Genomic DNA, 20,412 nt, shown 5'->3' on the forward strand with positions numbered 1-20,412 from the left:
CCTAAAGAATCCAGAGCAATTATCTGGGGCCAAGGAATGGATGTAGGAACTCTCAACTAGGGATGAAATCAGAAGTACTGGATTGGATGGTGTCATCCTAAAATTCATATATTTCCCAGAACCTCAGAATGTGACTGTATTCATAAACTGTCATTGTAGATGTAATTAGTGAAGATGAGGTCATAGTGGAATAGGGTGTGCCCTTAATTTACTATGGCTGGTGTCCTTATAAGAAAAGAAGAAACACAGAAAGAGGGACACATAGGGAGAATGCCATGTGATGATGGAGGTGGAGGTTGGAATGATGCACATACAAGCCAAGAAATCCAAGGATTGCCAGCAACATCAAAGCTGAGAAAAAGACCCGAAGCAGATTTTTTCCCAGCATTTTTGGAGAGGGCAGGGACCTGCCAACACCTTGATTTCAGACTTGTTCCCTCTAAAGCCATCAGAGAATAGATTTCTGTTGTTTGAGGCCACATGGGTTGCGGTAATTAGCTACTGCAGCTCTAGGAAACTAATACACCAAGAAAGAGATGACAAGGACAAGGGCAACTCTTGCTAGACTGAAAGCTCATTTCAAAGTCACCTTGTGCTTTATTGTGAATTGTGTACTTATAATCCACCTTAGAAAAAGTTGAACTTGAGAAAACGTATGGGTGCTAGAAACCCTGCAGATTCATGGTAGAAAACCCACCTTTTCCTTAGATTTAAGATAAAAATAGTTCAGATATTTGTGCTTCATAAATTATGCTATTGGGGAGAGTGTGTGCATTTCTTTTAAACTCTCCTGTTTGTTATGAATTATGGTCAGAGTGAAAGGCATTTCCCTATCCTTTGCTCAGATGGGGAGAAGTCCACATACCCCAGGAGTCTAAGGGCAATGACACCAGTGGAAAGACCCTGCTCTCTGACCTAGGAATAAACCTGTGAGACTTCTTGAAAGTAATAAATGGCTTCTTGAGAAGAATCTATGGCTTCTTGAGAAGATGCATTTGGCCTCATTCCTTTCTGTCTTCCAACACAGTATACAGCATATAATGAGTACCCAACACTAACTTGTGGGAGGAAGGAGCCAGAAGTTTCAGAAGAGGTAAAACAGGTAAATTGACAAAGGTAACAGGTAAATTGACAATTGGAGACTTTAATTTTCTCCCTCCTGGAATCTCGCCTCGTAGAGACAAAGTCTATTTTAAAAGAGCTTGGCCTGGCGCAGTGGCTCACGCCTGTAATCCCAGCACTTTGGGAAGCTGAGGTGGGCGGATAACTTGGGGTCAGGAGCAAAATACCTCTTCTTGATTTTATTTGCTCAAGATAATCTTTTAGGCAAAGGAAGACCAGTTTTTTTCTATCTGTATTTCTTCCTCTTGCTGTTTGGGAACTCTTCTAGTCTAAGTCTTCATCAACTACTCGAGAAAACTGTTCCCTTTTTTGTGCCAACCTCAAGTTTGTTATATTAAATATGTATAAAATATACACATACTATATGTATTTTAATATTTATGGTGTCCTTATCTTCTTATTCATATTTTTTGTGTTTAATATCTATGAAAAAGCCAGCAGGCATTTTATATCCAAGTATATAGTAACAGCAGTAGTAGTAATAGTAGTAGTAGTAGTAGTAATGATAATGGTGATGATTTTTCACATTGTTGTTAGCTATCATTTATTCAATACTTATGTTCCAGGCACTTTACTAGGTTATTTCTCTTAATCCTCACATTGACTTTACAGTGTGTACATTACTTTTATTCTCTTTTTTAAAAATGATGAAACTGAAACCTAAAAAGGTTAAGTAATTTTTTCCATGGTCACAAGCTAGTAAGTGTTGAACTGAAGCTTCTTACTCCATGATATGGTTTTGCTGTATCCCCACTCAAATCTCATCTTGAATTGTAGATCCCATAATCCCCATGTATCATGGGAAGAATCCGGTGAGAGGTAACTGAATCACGAGATCTAATGGTTTTATAAAGGGTAGTTCCCTTGCACATGCTCTCTTGCCTGCCACCATGTAAGATGTGCTTTTGTTCCTCCTTCGCCTCCTGCTATGATTGTGAGGCCTCCCCAGCCATGTTGAACTGTGAGTCCAATTAATCCTCTTTTTCTTTATAAATTACCCAGTCTTGGGTATTTATTCATAGCAGTATGAAAATGAACTAATACACCCCAGAACATGTGCTTTCAACTGCCACACATTCCATTAGTCAAGAAACATTCATGGAGCACCTGTATACCAGACATGATTATTCGAGTGCCTACTCTGTCTACATCTGTCTCATAGAAATTGCCTCATTTTCTGCCCCTGTCAAAGAGGCAATTCCCTGAAGCTGTGTTAATGACCACATGACCCTTCCCACTAACTGTGGATGTTTGTGCCAGGATTCAGCACTTAATCCAGGACACAATCAATCTGCAGCCTGGATAGTAATATAAGGTCTATATATAACTCCTGTTCTTGGAATTTCATGAAATATTGTTTTCCCTTTTTGCTTAATCTTAAACATACTATTTGAGTTAGCTCAAGTGAGTTTATGTCTCAAAAGCCAAGCACCATAACGAAAATACCCTACTATAGTCTAGGAAAGATTGCAGACATTTGGAATGCACAAATGGTAGTGAGAGGTAGGTGGAGGAGACAATCTCCTTGCCCACACCTCACTGCACTTCTATGTGCTGACAGGTTGCTGGGCAAGACGGCAGAGACAGATGGCAAACCCACAGTTATAAACGAAGTTTCTGAAGAGTCAATGGAACTGTCTGTATTCGTGGGTCTTTAGCTAATTTCCTAAGTGTGAAGCTCCCCTAACCTCCTTGGGTCGTTCACCCTTTTAGGTAGTTTGGTGTTCTGGGACTGTTGTGTAGGTGAGGAAGGGGTGTAAAGGTTACGTGATCAGATGAAGTCTAAGGGGATTTAGACTTTAGAGGATTGACAGGCAGTCACTCTTGCTGACCTGGCAGAAAAAGAGGAAATAAAACCAAGTCTTTTTCTCAGGAGAGAGGACCTTCTCCCACTCTTCAGTGAGGGCTGGGAGATAACTGGGCCATAACTTAGGGCTGCAGGGGCTCCTGGGTACTCTAAGAATGTGTCCCACACTGACTCCTCACAAGTCCTTTCTTCTGCAAAGCAGATCTCTTCCTTCTTGGGCCGCCTCCTGGAATCAGCGGTTGTACTCGCAAGAACCCTCTAGTTACCCCCTCAATTCTTTTCTCTTCCTCTGATATTTTGGGAGAATCCAGCCCCCACACACTCTATTTCCTCCTTGTGTGTCCTCCATTATCTTTTGGATCCTTCATAAGAGGTTTTGAGGATCCCATAAACCCTGAGTCAAATCTTGAACAAAAGAAATCCTACTTTGCTTTACTTTAGGGCAGGGTGGGCTTATTTGTATCCCATCATTCTAACATAGCCAAGAAATTCAAGAAAAGCAAAAGGGGTCTTTTATATTTAAAAAGTTGACTTTTTATATCCTGTCACAAGAACTGTAATAAGAATAAATGTACCAAAAGAAAGTAGAGAAATGACACCACATTGACCCCTAAAGAAGGTGACAATTAAGAAGAAGAATGAGTAGCATTTAAACAGACAAACAAATGACCAAAGAATTTATTTGTAGGTAGAGGAAACTGCATATTCCTATGCAGAGAGGCGTAACAAAGTGGACATGGTTTCCTCACAAGAGCACAGTATAAATTACTTTGGTTGAAAACAAAGAAACCAGAGGATATGATTCCTACTCTTTCCAATGTGTAATTTGACTTGAGAATGCAATTTGTTAAAATCCCACAATCAAACCAAACAAAACCTTCATTGCACATACACAATAATAGCTAACATTTACTAGATACCTATGAAGCATTTAAAAATATTGTCCTACATTTAAAACCATTCTGTGTCTGGTTTAGTCTCTACAACAACTGAGGTAGATTCCCTTTTATCAGTCTTATTTTACCAAGACTAGAGAGAAGAAATCATTTGTTCATCATTAGAGGGGTGGTAAATGTTGAGGCTGCCTCAAAGCAAAAGGCCCCCCTGAGCAAGTGAGTATGTTAGCATAAAGAGAACATTTGGCTTTATTTGATTTTGAAACATGCATCAAAGAATGCAACTAGATGGAGAACTTCTGGGGCCCATGAGGCTCTGACTGGACACCTAAGCGTAACTTTTGCTGAGAAAATGTGTCGATCTGTTGTGTGCCAAGTTAATTTGCACCCCTGCTAGCCAGACCATGAGGAGAAGCCACTGAGTGTGAAGGACACAAGGCCTGGCTTGGGGGCAAAGACTAAACGGTTAGAAACAGAAATGTGTTCCAGTGTTCAGATTCCGTTCACAATGCAATGAACAAATTGCAATATTAGGTTTTTTCCTCAATCATCACCAAGGTAGTGGGAACACTTTCTTTAGCTTGGCCTTGTAGAAGGACAGTGAGACCCTCTCTTTAGAGAGAATAGGGAGTTGATGATAGCTTTTTCCAGGACACCAGCTTTTTCCAGGACCAAAGCTTTTTTCCAGGACACCAGAAAAATGATGTCCAGGAGACAAGGGTCTCAGGATAAAAGTAAATAATTATTTCCACTTGAGGGTACACTCTTTTCTTTAGCCAGAAAAGCACCCTTGAAGGCTGATAGACCAGGCAGACACAGAAATGCCTGGGAGCTGAAGAGGCTAAATAGCTACCTTTTGTTTGGTTTTTCTGTTCAACATTGTTTCTTCTATTTAGTACTTACACATTATGACCGGTCACAATAATAGCAATAACAATAGCTACCAGTTAGCATTATGTAAGTAAGGCAGTGTTCCAAGTAGTTTTCACAAATTAACTCAATTAATATTCCAAACAAACTCTGGAAGGAGACTACCATTATTGTGTCCACTTTACAGATGAGAAAACTGAGGCATAGAGAGGTTCCCATTCTTCACACAGCTAGCCAGGGGGCTGAACCAGTGACCCAACCTAGGCGTTCTGGCTCCAAAGTGCATGTGTGCAACTCTACCTCCCTTTAAATACTTTTCGTGGGACTCCAGGAGTAAACTCAGCAATAATGAAAACACTTTTCTTTCTTATAATTCATCTTTGACTCAGCCTCCCCAACATAAAATGGGTATAATATTATGGCCATTATTTATATAATTCATCATGGGTTTTGGAAATGTGGTTAATGTTTAAATAGCACCAGGAGGCCCATTAAATGTGCAAGAAAATGTAGACAAAGACACGTTTTCGGCATTGCTTATTGACGATGGCAGGGAAAGTTGAAGTTTCCTTTCAAGTTTTTACTACTCCCAGTGATTCCTTCTTTTGCCTATGGCCCATTTTTCTAGCTCTCCCATGGAGAAGAAAATAACATGGCTGAGTGAAACCTCCCACCCACATCAAGTCAGCCACTCATAATTAACTTCCTTAATCAAAGGTAACCCTTCTTTTTTGATTAATCATCTTTTTATAGTACACTTAAGGGGAAAAAGAACCAAATGAAAATATTAAGTTGGAGGCAACACAAACTAATTTGATAATATTGCCATTACAACTCAGTAGAAATACACGGAGCTCCCCTTGAAATATTTTTCCTGTCAAAATTTATGTCTTTTCTAAAGAGTGTGAGCAAGGCGGTGTTTTTCCTCATACACACGATGTGAATGTAATGAGTAAATGTTAGCTTTGTGTCTTTTTTTGGCCCATTAAGAATTATGCACCATGGCAATCTACAAACAAGAGACTGACCAGGTAGGCAGTGCCAAAAGAAGTTTGAAGAATCGCAGACAAATGGCAAATTATTTACAAAACATAAATTGGGAGCTGAAGTTGCTATATCATACTTCATGGTAGTAAAATCACTCCCTAAGAAATGGCCAATTCAACCGCACCAGCTGTTATCTCTGATGACTGGGAGCCATGGATTCACCATTTGCAACAAAGTACTCCAATATTTTCCAGGAGCAAAAGCACTTTTCACTGGTCGCTCCAGAGTAGCTCATTGAAGTAGGAGCCAAGCATGTAAACGACCTCCTGAAAGAACTGGCAGGCTTGAAGAACATTGAGCCCCAAAGCGCATGTTGTTTGCTAGGTGTTCCTCCAGCTGAAACCTGGGGAGGGGAGGGCCAGCAAGCAGGGAGGCAGGCAGGCAGGCAGGCAGGCGGAGGTGGGCGGCTGTCTGCGGCGGACGGTGAAATGTTTATACAGAGCAAGTTAAAAGGTGGACAAGAGACAAATAGCAGTGTGGGCCTGCTCGAAAAAATGAATTTGGGAGGTACCTACTCTACTCCCAAGAGAAAAAGACGGATGCTAAAGCCAGTAGCATTTCAACCTGAAAGCACTTCTCCCATGTGGGGTTAAAGTCTTTGCTTCTTCGCAGAGGTAGGCACAGGCTCTCCTGCCCCAGATTCCCCTGGGCACAAGGAGTGCAGAAAGTTTTCCTTGGTAGCTAAGTTGTTTTTATGTGAAACCATTTTGGCCAAGGTGGGGATTTTTCACTTGGGTGTCAGTGGTGCCCTTCTGATGTTTATAAAACGTAGCAAATGTACAATTTGAACAGTTATTTTAGGTAAAAACGTCAATTTCTTCATGGAGTCGGGCACTCTAAGCTCTGTGTTTGAGACAAATTCTTAGATTTTCCAGTGTTGTGAAAACTTTCACCTTGCTTCACACGGTTCTCAAGTTGAATTATGATCCTGACATCCCCCTGCTCTCTGAGGTGCACTGATGGAGGTCAATTGAAAATAACTAAAAGAAGAAAATATGATTTTCTAGCTCGTAGGGAGGAGGAGGGGAGATAACACGGATCCTTCCAAGATGGAATTTTAGCTGGCAAGTGACCGTATTCACTTCCTTCCTTCCTACGCATCCCCGTGTCTAAATGACCCGTGAAACTTGGTCACCTTGCTAGGAATACCACATTGGGACTCACTGCCTCAACACCCTGTTTGTGCCTTAAACCCGAGTTTCAAAGCTCTCTACACCTCAGTCTCAACCTACCAATATGCTTTCACAACCGCTAAAATGTCTAGATCAATGTGATATACAGAAATCTTCATCTGAATCATTTCCATTGTCCTTTTTGTTTTGTGACCTTTCATTCCACTCTAAAAGCCTTAAGTGGTCTCCTGATCTAAATTCCTCTTGTTTTTCCCTTCATTTACTTTCAAAGCTGTTTGGAGTCATCCTTATTCAACTGCTTTACTTTCCTGAAACTTGATATATTTCAGCACATAGCTCTGCAACATCCATACTATCAAGGCTAGAAGTGTCAACTGATCTCAAAAATTACCTAGGGAAACATTTCGTGATATCACCCATTAATATGATACAGAGCTCCTCATGCTTAGAAACTAATTTCTTCTGGCCAGGCGCGGTGGCTCGCGCCTGCAATCCCAGCACTTTGGGAGGCCGAGGCAGGCGGATCACCTGAGGTCAAGAGTTCGAGACCAGCCTGACTAACAAGGCAAAACCCCGTCTCTACTAAATATACAAAAATTAGCTGGGTGTGGTGGTGGGTGCTACTCGAGTGCTGCTCCTCAGCTACTTGGGAGGCTGAGGCAGGAGAATTGCTTGAGCCCGGGAGGCAGAAGTTGCAATGAGCCGAGATTGTGCCATTGCACTCCAGCTTGGGCGACAGAGTCTCCATCTCAAAAAAAAAAAAAAAAAAAAAAAAAAAAAAAAAGAAACTAATTTATTCTCTATTCCTAAACTTAAATTTATGTCTTTGTATGGATTAAGAGAATGGCTTTTCATCCCTCTTTCTCATCTCATTTGTATATTTTGAGAATGATTAGGGTTTTTCATTAGCCTTCTTTTTTACATTAAACTATTCCTTTATCCTTGAGCTACACAATTTTTTTCTTGCTTCAAACTTTACCTCATCTTTTTAGATAATCCAGGCAGATGTTAAATGTATAATTTTACAGCCATATACGTTTTTATATTCTCTCTTAATGTCTTGCCCATCATTTTTCTTTTTCAAAGAGGCTCTTGACAGCAATTGCTACCATTGACTGATGACTTTTGCTACATTTTATAGTTGTCCTTACAACAGTCTCAGGAGATATACACTAATATCTCCATTTTATGGATTTGGAAACAAATTCAGAACCGTGAAAATACTTATCCAAGATTCATGGCTCCTATGTAGTGACATGGGATTCACATTCTGACCTGCCCAACTTCAGTCTTTGCTTTTGTATACAGCGAGTAGTGACTGACAAATTTCTGAACGAGAACTCTTCTACTGCAGGTGCACTCTGAACTGTTACCCTCTGTACTTTCCCCATACACTCAGGTGAGCCCAACTCTGATCTGTCACTGATTGTACAGGTTTCAGTTTGTGATGAGTTACTCTGCTATACTTTTCCCTTTTCCTCCTAGGATCTTCAGTCTGCGATTGGCCACTTCACCGAAAAGAAATTTCTTATCCTGTTCTCTCAACTGAGCAGAGGTAAAAGAATCAAATACAGGCTACGCTTCAAAGCCATTTTAAGTTCTTACATATTGAAATTCCAAAGTAATATATGAATGTATACTCTTTGTACAAATTTCAAATAATATCGAGGTATATAGGAGAAAAACATACAAATCTGTCTTCACCAACTTGGGTACCTATGTCATTTGGTAGGTATCATTTTCCTCTGCACTTAAATTTGTGGAAACAAGTAGGGAATACACACACAAACAAATACTCCATTTCAACTTTCCAACCAAAACTAACCACAAAAGAATTGAAGGGGCTCCAGAGCTATTTCATTAACCTATTACACAAAAACCAGGAAATCTTTGACCACTTGCTGAGCTTCGCTAGTTATGTTTTTGTTTGTTTGTTTGTTTTAAAAATCTGTTTTTGCTGCTTTTCCTTGGGAGGCCTCAGAGATACATCCTTCTCCAGCCTCATCCCTTGGTCATCTTTCTGATCTTTTCCCACCACAGCTTATCACTGGAGATCAGATCACCAGTGTCTCAGTTGGATGCTGGGATTGGATGCCTTCCAGACAACAGTAGGCAAGCTCATGGGAGGACATCCTCCAGATTCCGAACAGAATGAAAATAGATTGTATTAAAAATTATCATCTGCCTTCATCTTCACCTTTGCTTTGTATCTTCTTGTTTCTCTTTATATTTCAAGCCTTCCTCGATAGACGCTGTCCATCATTCACACACTTGCTTGAATTTAATTGGAGAAATTTCATTTCTCTTGTCACGTGACCTTTGCCCCTGCTTTTCTTTACAACCACAGAGTCTAAGTTTTAATATGAGACCCACAGTCAGTGTCACCTACTGGTGATAATTTCCCCAGTTGTCTCCTCAAAACCCTAGAGTGTTTTTATCTTTGGAAAGAATGAAACCAGTTGTTCACTTTACACTATAAGCAGCATTAAGAATTTGTGGTTAAAATCTATATGTATATATACAATTGATCCTTGAATAAGGCAGGGGTTAGAGGTACCAACCCCTGTGCAATCAAAAATCATACAAGGATTTATGACTCCCTCTAAACTTAACTACAAATAACCTGCTGTTGACCTGAAACCACACCGATAACATAAACAGTTGATTAACACATGTTATATGTATTACATACTGTATTCTTACAACAAACTAAACTAGAGAAAGAAAATGTCATTAAGAAAATCATAAGAAGGAGAAAATTAAGTAGAAGACGATCACCAGAGAGGTCCTTGTCCTCATTGCCTTCAAATTGAGTAGGCTCGGGAGGCTGAGGCAGGAGAATGGCGTAAACCCGGGAGGCGGAGCTTGCAGTGAGCTGAGATCCGGCCACTGCACTCCAGCCTGGGTGACAGAGCAAGACTCCGTCTCAAAAAAAAAAAAAAAAAAAAAAAAAATTGAGTAGGCTGAGGAGGAGGAGGAGTTCATCTTGCTGTCTTGGGTGGAAGAAGTGGAAGAGGTGGAGGAGGTAGAAGGGAAGATAGGAGAGGTGTACACACATGGTGTAACTTTTATTGAAAAAAAATCTGCATATAAGTAGGCCCGCACAGTTCAAACCTATGTTTTTTAAGGGTCAACTGTGTATATATATGTGGCTAAATCTGGCCTTGGTTATATAATAATTGCCAGGCATGGTGGCTCTCGCCTGTAATCCCAGCACTTTGGGAGGCTGAGGCAGGCAGATCTCCTGAGGTCAGGAGTTTGAGACCAGCCTGACCAACAAGATGAAACCCCATCTCTACTAAAAATACAAAAATTAGCTGAGTGTGGTGGTGGGTGCCTGTAATCCCAGCTACTCGGGAGGCTGAGGCAAGAGAATTGCTTGAACTCAGGAGGCAGAGATTGCAATAAGCCAAGATCACGCCACTACACTTCAGTCTGGGTGACAGAATGAGACTCCATCTCAAAACAAACAAACAAACAAAAAGAATACTTCATAGGAAACAGATTTATTCTTCACTCTCACTGTATCAGTGAGAATAGGCCAGGCTCTGCTGCCATCAGAGAAAACTCCTAAACCTCAGGGGCTTTGTTTCTTGCTCATGCTATGTGTCTGTCTACAAAGGACCATTTAGAAACTCTGCTCCACATTGTATAAGGAAATCTTCCTATTATTGACTAGATCTCACAACACTTTCTTGTTACGATAGCTTTATCTAAAAGGTGCAGATTACACTGCTACAGTGATTCTAGTAGAGAATTTTGTATTCAATCCAAAATGATCTTATTTATTCTAAAATTGTTTCCTCACCTTCTGTCTTTTTAGGTTCCTTAATTCAATGAACTAAAATAAACCTTTATGAACCATTTTTAAAGAAAATACAGTTATAAGAAAAGACCATACACTCTGATTTTGATTTGTCAGTCCTGCTTTAGAATTTTCATTTCTCAGATTAGTCTTTTCCATTTTCCATATTCTTCTTTACCTGTTTCATTAAAATTTGTAAAATATTCTGACATTGCCATAATTTTTGCTTTTCAATCTTTTTTATCTCTAAGTGCTTTCTAATGATTTATAATCTCACAAAGAGACACATTTTGTTTTAATTTTCTCTATATTCGTAGGTTATACTAATTTGATAAGTTTTGTTTATGTCTTATATTGAAAAATATTTATTATCTTTCAAAACATATATTTTCTTGTGCCATTAAAAAATATTCAGCTTCTTTAAAATCTTTTTGATACTTAGGCTTCCTTTCGATAAATGCTTCCATTTTCTGGTTTTATTGTTCTTGGTTCTTTCTTCATAATCATTATCTTGTCTTGCTTTAAAATACTATTTCTTCCATCTTTAAAATCTATCTTATTTCTCCCTGCCTGTTGACTGTCATGTAACTGCAGTGTCATAGAATGACAAATAACCAATGACTTACACATATCTATCTATCTCTGACATGTTCCAAGATATACGCATGTATTTGTCACGCTCAAAGACTGTTTCACTGAGATAAATATTTGGAATGTTATTTAAAATATTTATAAATATGTCTTAATTGTCTATACTTAAAACACTACTTCTCTGTAAAGTACAACTTATTATTTGATTGCACATAATTTTTACAAAAGTTGCATAAATATATGAATACAAAGTTCAACCAATGACAGAACACCCCTGCCCGAGAGCTTAGAAATGCTTTGTTCTGTTATCGTCTTAATGCTAATAAGAAGAAGGTAAATTGTTAATGTAATTAACTGATTAAAGAGTTATGTCATAGTATTAGACTAATAGAGTTTATTTGACTACTTTGGGATAAGCTATTTTAATATTTAATTTAATAGCCACTTCATAATCTGAATAAAATACTGAGACTGAACAATTGGGTTGTATTATTAGTTAATGGCCAGTCCATTTGCAGGAAGTTAGGTCCTTTGCCTAAGAATATGCGTGGGTTAATTTAATCAGGTGGCATTTGTACCCTTTATGTGCTTTATTGTCTAATGCTATACCTGTATAATATTTACCCAGGCAGAGAGATACACGGTTGTGATTGCAAGAGCACTAAGCGTGTTTCAATTTCTCCATCAATACATACCCTCCTACACAATATATATATGGTATGTTGTGTGTGTGTGTGTGTGAATGCACGTGGGTGTGGGTGCTTTAATTTGGAAGTGCCTGAGAATGACATATGGAGACCAGCTACAGAGCAGTAGTTTTTGCGCTAATGATTGGAAATGATCCTTGGAGATGGTGCCCAGTTTGAGGTCAGTGGATGGGGGTCAGAGAGGCAGGACTCCCCAGGGTGCCTCTCATCTTTTATCATCTTCATCCATCAAGGCTGCTGTGTCACATATAACATTTTCCATTCTTTTTTGCCCCTGTGTTCTGGTACTGCTCAACAGCAGCAACCTGTTGATTCTGGACTGCTAAGTACTCCTGGCTGGCATAGGAGGCTGCAGGGTGACTTAACTGTGGTAGACAGACAGAATTGTTTCCAATGTACACCTAAGGAGGCCCTCAGCAAAGCAAACATTGATTTTGGAGGGGCATTTTTTTTTCTGTATTTGCTTGCTGCCAGAAGCCTCTAAATAGGATCCCTATTTTTTTTCCTGTTAATATTAACCCATTTAGAGGCTGAACGATAAAGTTCAAGCCAGTAAGTCCTGCAAGATGTTATAAGACGCTGTCACCTCCCTAAACAGAACACCTCCTAGTGAGGATTCAGTAGGTGATTGAACATGAACTAAAACCTTGGAGGCATCCTGAGTGCCTGGGTGGCCTCTGGTTTACTGCTGGTTCACTGGGTTCCTCTTGCCTCAATGGGCCAACTCCCAGTATTATAAATCATATAGATGTGAACTTCTTCCTGAAGTAACTTGTTTGCTTTATTTATTTGGAAAATTTCGGTAACTGCTCTCTCAACGGCCAGGCTGTTGAATTTGCCATAACTGAGGCTTACTCAAGAATGTTTAGTCTTAACACTGTGTGGTTTCCTTTAGTGACTCCTGAGCCACATTTTGAAGAGAGACGTGCTGGTACTGAAGTATGGTGAATTCACTTCCAGGTAACCAGGGGCACCTCAGAATACCTTCGGTTTCAAGACAAAGTGGGTGGCAATGGTGAAGTGGAACCTCTCTCTAAACAAACCAGACCCACATAACCATAAACATACGCACACCCACATACACCTTGATGTTTTGGGCATTGAATATGCAAAAATGAATACAGTTTTAGATGGGAATTTTAGAAAGAGTAATTTTTAATATTTTTAATGTAGAGGTAGTCATGTAAATCTCTCTTCTGAAATAAACTTATTCCACTTCCTCTTGGTGTATTACGTGTCATAAAAAGTGTATTTGAATAAAAGAAAATAAGTACTTTAAAATGAATAAAATCATTCATTGGTAGCAGTGATGTGAGTTTACATTTGGGGCTCCCAGGCCAAACTGTCAGAAAAGACCACATTATTCTTTGTAATTTGCCAAACAGCCTTCTGATGGAGAGCAGAGGAAGATGGAGGGATGGAGGTGGGAGGGAAGAGGGGCTTTACTCTGTATTAAGAAATGCAGAAGCTGCTTCTATAGCTTCCGGACCTGTGAGTAGAAAAATGAGGAAAGTTTTGCAAACCTTCTTTAAGTCGGTGAAAAATTTTCTTTACTTTTAAAAAACTAAAGCATTGGTGAAACCAAAGAAGGAAAGTTTAATCTGTTTTTAACTTCATATGGGACATGTTTTAATACTTCTGAGTTTTTGGGCTTTTCTGTGTGTTCAATTGCACCAGAAAAAGAAGAAAGCCAGAACATATTGTTCAAGGAGTCTGGTCTTCACAATCCATGGGGAAGGCAGTTTTTTCCAAGATTGTTGCAAGAACATCCCTTCTGCTTGCTTTTATGGTTAAGGTTAAGAGTACTGAAAGGATTTCTTCCCTCTGGCGCCCTTCTCTTCGTATCCACTCCTCAGTCTCCCCAACAACTACAGGTTTTAAAATATTGGCATTTATATTATACTTTCAAAAACTGAGCATCTTTATATATGTGCTTGTATCCCTTCCCTAACTCTTTTAAAATGCACAATGCTGTCCAAAATGCTGTACTCTAAAACCAAGAGCATAATATAGAGAGAATTAGCAATGCCAGTTTTATGACTTACCAAGTATTCCTGGGTTCCTTGTGGCAGATTGTATTACACATGATATTAATTAAGTTGAGTGTGTATAGGGAGACAATGAGGATGCAGGGTATGGCAGAGGGAAGGAGGATTTTTTTAAAAGACAGACACAGAATTGCAATAGAGAGAAAAGGGCAGTCCATTCAAGAATTATGGCTTCTATCCCTCACACCAAAATGACTCAGTTTAGACTAATAGGTGACTATAGGGTAAAGGGTCACTTTCTTTTGTACAATACCTTGGATTTCCATGAGTGTGTGTTTCTCTAATGTAAAGTTTTATTTCAGAAACTGGTTGTACTTTCCAAATATTCCAATGGCTAAGAGCATTAAAGAGTTACACAGAGCAGAAATCGGTAGGTAAAGACATAGAATGGACTTGACATAGTGAGAACTGTAACCTGTTTGAAATTATGAAAAAACCTGTCTCATTGTAGGTAGAGATATCAAATCACCTTTAAACAGTGCCAGGCAAGCTTCATTGTGGAAAAGAATCAACTGGAAAGCTTGTTAAACACATATTCCTAGTTCCCACCTTTTGAGTTTCTTACTCAGAAGGTTAGGAACTGGACATGAGAATCTGCATTTCCTACAAACTCCCAGGTGAAATTGATACTGCAGGTTCCTGGACTGCACTCTGAAGAGCACTTTTTAAAAACATTGTTTTTGTTCAAGGAAATGGAAGGAGGAGGTGAGAAAATGTGGTCAGTCAATAGTGGGGCTTAGGTAAGTAGTTGCTTAGGTTAGTAAACCAGGCCCACACCATGGTATAAAGATATGACGGGGGTTCTGAATTGAGTACAATCTATTTCTGATGCTAGAGTATTCTCTAAACCAATTTTTTTCCTGCAAAATGAATATACTTGGGGAATACTAGCTGAGCACTGGATTATAAATTTAAACATATTACAACCTTCCTAGGCTCTTCTGCAGCGTGGATGTAAACCTTCTCATGGGTTCCAAGCAATCATGGGCACATTGATTGCAGGATTACATTTGTGCTGGTGTACCACATGGAAGCCAGAAGAAAAAGCAGTGGCAACCTCCAGCCCACTCCTTGCCTCGCATTGTTTTTGGAAGAACTCTTTGCATGCAGTGTGCTCAAAAGTTATTTGATAAATTGGGAGTGGGTGGGGAGACGAAAAACCTGAAAAGAGAGACTCTTTTTTTCCCTGATAATAAGGTTAAGGATGGGGAAAGAGATTAAGCTATTCGTTAAAATTCATTGTGACCTCATTTGCACCCTGAGTTTGTGGAGCATAATATACTGGCTTAAAGGGGACCAATATATCATACTGGTTTAAAAGGGACTAATATGTCCATCAAATGGGAGATTGGCCACCCTGGAAGAAGAGAAAAGAGTTGAAGTAGAAATGTGGACACAGCATCTTCAGCAGTGTCTGCAGAAGAAAGTGTACACTAATCTTCAAAACCAGTGTTTGTTTCTTTTGGAAACTCTGTTTCCCATCATGGGATGAATTCAATAGGTAATTTCAGTTCAATATTATAATACCTGCCGTTATGATCACCAAGCTAAATCTTCTGACTCAGATTCTATATTCATTAGTAGTTTTGTCAGTCTCCATGAAACACCTGCTGGGATTTTTATTGGGATTAAATGACATCTATAGATCAATTTGGGGAGAATTCACATCTTAACAACAATGAATCATAACATTCATTAATATAGCATATCCCTCTATTTATTAAGTTCTTTAAAAATTTTCCTCCTAATGCTTAGTAGTTTTCACAGAATGAAGATCTTTTAATCTTTTGTTACATTTCTCCCCAGGTGTTTGATGCATTTTGATGATCTTATAAATCATATTTCTTTTAAATTTCATTTTCCAAGTGACGTTTACTGGTATACAAGCATATGATTTATTTGGGTTATGTAGCACAGAGTCTGATTCCATGTTTTCATGTTTGACTTCTGACTTCTTCCAAACCCCACCTCCCTTTTCCCTTTTGCTCCATATCAGGACAGATTGGTAAGAAAGCCCAAGTGAATGTCCTTTTATGGCACCTGTGGGAAAGTCAAAGCTGGCAAACCACCAGCTGTCACTTGGGACTATTTCTCCAGTCCCACCCCCTTGCTACTATATAGGCCCAACCCACAGAGGCCTGCTGAGACCTGCTTGTACCCTCATTCCCATTTCAGGAATCCCTTGTGTGAATAACAAGTTTTCTTCCAAATTATTTAGTTATGTAGAGTGCCATTGACATCAACATCCTACCTATTGACTGGGAAAGGTAACATTCTGCCTTCTTGGGATAAATATAAAGCAAGGTATGTTGGTCTTATACCCAGCAACTTTCCTAAATTTACTTACTATCTCTAATGGTTTGAGAATTAATTTGAGCTTTCTATGTAAAAAAATCATATCATTTGTGAATAACGACAATTTTACTAATTCTTTTTCAATCTTTTTACTTTTTTATTGCTTTATTGAACTAGCTCGGTCCTCCAATTTTTTAATAGGATTGTTGGCTGTAGACATCTTATGTTCTTGCCATTCTCAGGAGGAGAAAATGGTGAATATTTTACCGTGTTATATGGATCATTAACATTTTTGTAGATAACCATTATCAGATTAAGAAAATTTCTGGCTATCTCTAGTGTGTGGAAGATTTTTCTTTTAGATAATAAATGGGTATTGAATATTATCATTTTTTTGTATTTATTGAAATAATCACATGGCTTGTCTACTTTGTTTACTTACTGGTTAATCTACATTGGTTAATTTTCAAATTAACCTTAGTTTTGATGTATTACTATTTTTTTTAAACTTTTAAGTTCTGGGATACATGTGCAGGATGTGCAGATTTGTTACATAGGTAAATGTGTGCCATGGTGGTTTACGACACCTATGAACCCATCAACTAGGTATTAAGCCTGACATGCATTAGCTATTTTTCCTGATGCTCTCCCCACCCGTGCTGTCCCCTGACAGGCCCCAGTGTGTGTTATTCCACTCCGTGTGTCCATGTGTTCTCATTTTTCAGCTCCCACTTATAAGTGAGGACATGCAGTGTTTGGTTTTCTGCTCCTGCATTAGTTTGCTGAGGATAATGGCTTCCTGCTTCATCCATGTCCCTGCAAAGGACATGATCTCATTCCTTTTTATGGCTGCATAGTATTCCTTGGCATATATGTACCATATTTTCTTTACTCAGTCTGTCATTGATGGGCATTTGTGTTGATTCCATCTCTTTGCTATTGTAAATAGCATTGCATTGAACATATGCATGTGTGTACCTTTATAACAGAATAATTTATATTTCTTTGGGTATACATGCAGTAATAAGATTGCTGTGTCAAATGGTATTTCTGGCTCTAAATCTTTGAGGAATTGACACACTGCCTTCCATAATGGTTGAACTAATTAACATTCTGGCCAACAGTCTAAAAGTGTTCCCATTTCTCTGCAACCTTGCCAGCATCTGTTGTTCCTTGACTTTTTAATAATTGCCATTCTGAATGGCATGAGATGGTATTTCACTGTGGTTTTGATTTACATTACTCTGATGATCAATGATGTTGAGCAAATTTTTTTTTCATGTTTGTTGGCAGAATTTATGTCTTCTTTTGAGAAGTGTTTGTTTATGTCCTTTGCCCACTTTTTTTGGCATATGAAAATTTATTACTACAGTGTTTTCACCATTAAAATGTATGATCTTGGTCTTTCCTTCTTGCCTTTGTATAGGGCCAGAAGAGACACATTGGCTACTTTGACAACCTTAAAGCGGACTCCAGGAATATCACCAACAGTATGACCTTTGCGACCAAATCCAGCATCCAAAACTTCATCATTTTCCTCAATAAAGTTCAAGCAACCGTCGTTGGGTACAAAGGCTGTGATTTTCTTGCCATTCTTGATCAGCTGGACCCTGATACACTTCCTAATGACAGAATTTGGCTGTTTGGCTTCAACTCCTACTTTTCCAGGATGATTCCTTTTGCATGAGAAGCACCTCCAAAAGGGTAGGCCTTCAGGGCTGTGCCCAAATGGGTTTTCTTGTACTGTTTATCATGCCACTTCTGGTCTCGTCGGTGACTACGGAGCTTCCTAGCAGTATGAAGTCCACGACACTTGCCCATCCTGTCGGCGCCACCGGCCTGAGAGAAAAAGCCTTTGCCCACTTTTTAATGGGGTTGTTTTATTCTTCTGAATTTGCTGAAGTTCCTTGTAGATTCTTGATATTAGAATTTTGTCAGATGAGTAGATTGCAAAATTTTCTCCCATTCTGTAGGTTGTCTGTTGACTCTGATGATATATATTTTTTTCTCTGCAGAAGCTCTTTAGTTTAATTGGATCCCATTTGTTAATTGTTGCTTTCATCGTATAGCTTTCAGATATTTCATCATAAAATCTTTGCCCATGCCTATTTCCTGAATGGTATTGCGTAGATTTTCTTTTAGGGTTTTTATAGTTTTGTGTTTTACATTTAAGTCTTTAAACCACCCTGAGTTAATTTTTGTATAAGGTATAAGTAAGGGGTCCAGTTTCTGTTTTATGGATATGGCTATCCAGTTTTTCCAGCACCATTTATTAGATAGGGAATCTTTTCCCCATTGCTTGTTTTTGTCAGGCTTGTCAAAGATCAGATGGTTGTAGATGTTATTTCAGATGGGTGTGGTGTTATTTCTGAGTTATCTATTCTGTTCCATTGGTCTATATGCCTGTTTTTGTACAAGTACCATGCTGTTTTGGTTACTGTATCCTAGTTTGAAGTTGGGTAGCATGATGCCTCTAGCTTTGTTCTTTTGCTTAGGATTGTCCTGGCTATATGAGCTATTTTTTGGTTCCACATGAATTTTAAAATAGTTGCTTTTTGTAATTCTGTGAAGGATGTCAATGGTAGTTTAATGGAATAGCATTGAGTCTATAAATGGCTTTGGGCAGTATGGCCATTTTCATGATATTGATTCTTCCTATCCATGAACATGAAATATTTTTCCATCTGCTTGTGTTTTCTCTGATTTCCTTGAGCAGTGGTTGGTAGTTCATCTTGAAGAGGTATTTCACTTCCCTTGTTAGCTGTATTCCTAGGTATTTTATTCACTTTGTGGCAATTGTGAATAGGAGTTTATTCATGTTTTGGCTCTCTGCTTGTCTGTTGTTAGTCCTTAGTAATGCTTCTGTTTTCTGCACATTAATTTTGTATCCTGAGACTCTGCTGAAGTTACTGAGGAGCTTAAGAAGGTTTTGGCCTGGGTCAATGGGGTTTTCTAGATATAGGATCATATTATTCGCAAACAAAGAATATTTGACTTCCTCTCTTTCCTATTTGAATACCTTTTATTTCTTTGCCTTGCTTGATTGTCCTGGCCCGAACTTCTAATACTATGTTGAATAAGAGCAGTGAGAGAGGGCATCCTTGTCTTGTACCAGTTTTCAAGGGGACTGCTTCCAGCTTTTGCCCATTCAGTGTGATATTGGTTGTGGGTTTGTCATAAATGGTTCTTATTGTTTTGAAGCATATTCCTTTAATACCTAGTTTATTGAGAGTTTTTAACGTGAAGGGATGTTGAATTTTATTGAAGAGTCTTTTTTCTCTGAGTCTATTGAGATAATCGTGTGGTTTTTGTCTTTAGTTCTGTTTATGTGATGAATTACGTTTATTGGTTTGCATATTTTGAATTAGGCTTGCAACCCTGAGGGTGAAGCTGATTTGATCACGGTGAATAAGCTTTTTGGTGTGCTGCTGGATTCAGTTTGCCAGTATTTTATGGAGGATTTTTGCATCAAAGTTCATCAGGAATATTGGCCTGAAGTTTTCTTTTTTTGTTGTTGTATCTCTGCCAGGTTTTGGTATCAGAAACTAGGATTGCAACCCCTACTTTTTTCTGTTTTCTATTTGCTTGGTAAATTTTCCTCATTCCTTCATTTTGAGCCTATGTGTGTCCTTGTATATGATGCTGGCTGGTTCATTTTGCAGACTTGTTAATGCAGTTGCTTCATAGTGTTGTTGGTTTATGTACTTCAGTGTGTTTTTGTAGTGGTTCTTAATGGTTTTTCCTTTCCATGCATAGTGCTTCCTTCACGAGCTCTTGCAAGGCAGGCCTGGTGGTGACAACATACCTCAGCACTTGCTTGTCTGAAGAGGATTTTATTTCTCCTTCACTTATGAACCTTACTGTGGCCAGATATGACATTCTGGGTTGAAAATTATTTTCTTTAAGAATGTTAAATATTGGCCCCCCATCTTTTCTGGCCTGCAGAGTTTCTGCTGAGAGTTTTGCTGTTAGTCTGAGGGACTTCCTTTTGTAGGTGACCTGGCCTTTCTCTCTGACTTCCCTTAACATTTTTCTTTCATTTCAACCTTGGAGAATCTGATGATTATGTGTGTTGGGGTTGATCTTCTCAT

At 38.9% G+C, this 20,412-nt stretch overlaps 1 pseudogene; it reads right to left on the reverse strand.

The window, feature by feature from the left end:
• Nucleotides 1–17,661: 17,661 nt before the first annotated feature.
• LOC102132749 (small ribosomal subunit protein uS12-like) lies at nucleotides 17,662–18,174 on the reverse strand (annotated as a pseudogene).
• Nucleotides 18,175–20,412: the final 2,238 nt, after the last annotated feature.

The sequence above is a fragment of the Macaca fascicularis genome, chromosome 11, assembly GCF_037993035.2.
Source record: "Macaca fascicularis isolate 582-1 chromosome 11, T2T-MFA8v1.1".
Classification (NCBI taxonomy): Eukaryota; Metazoa; Chordata; class Mammalia; order Primates; family Cercopithecidae; genus Macaca; species Macaca fascicularis.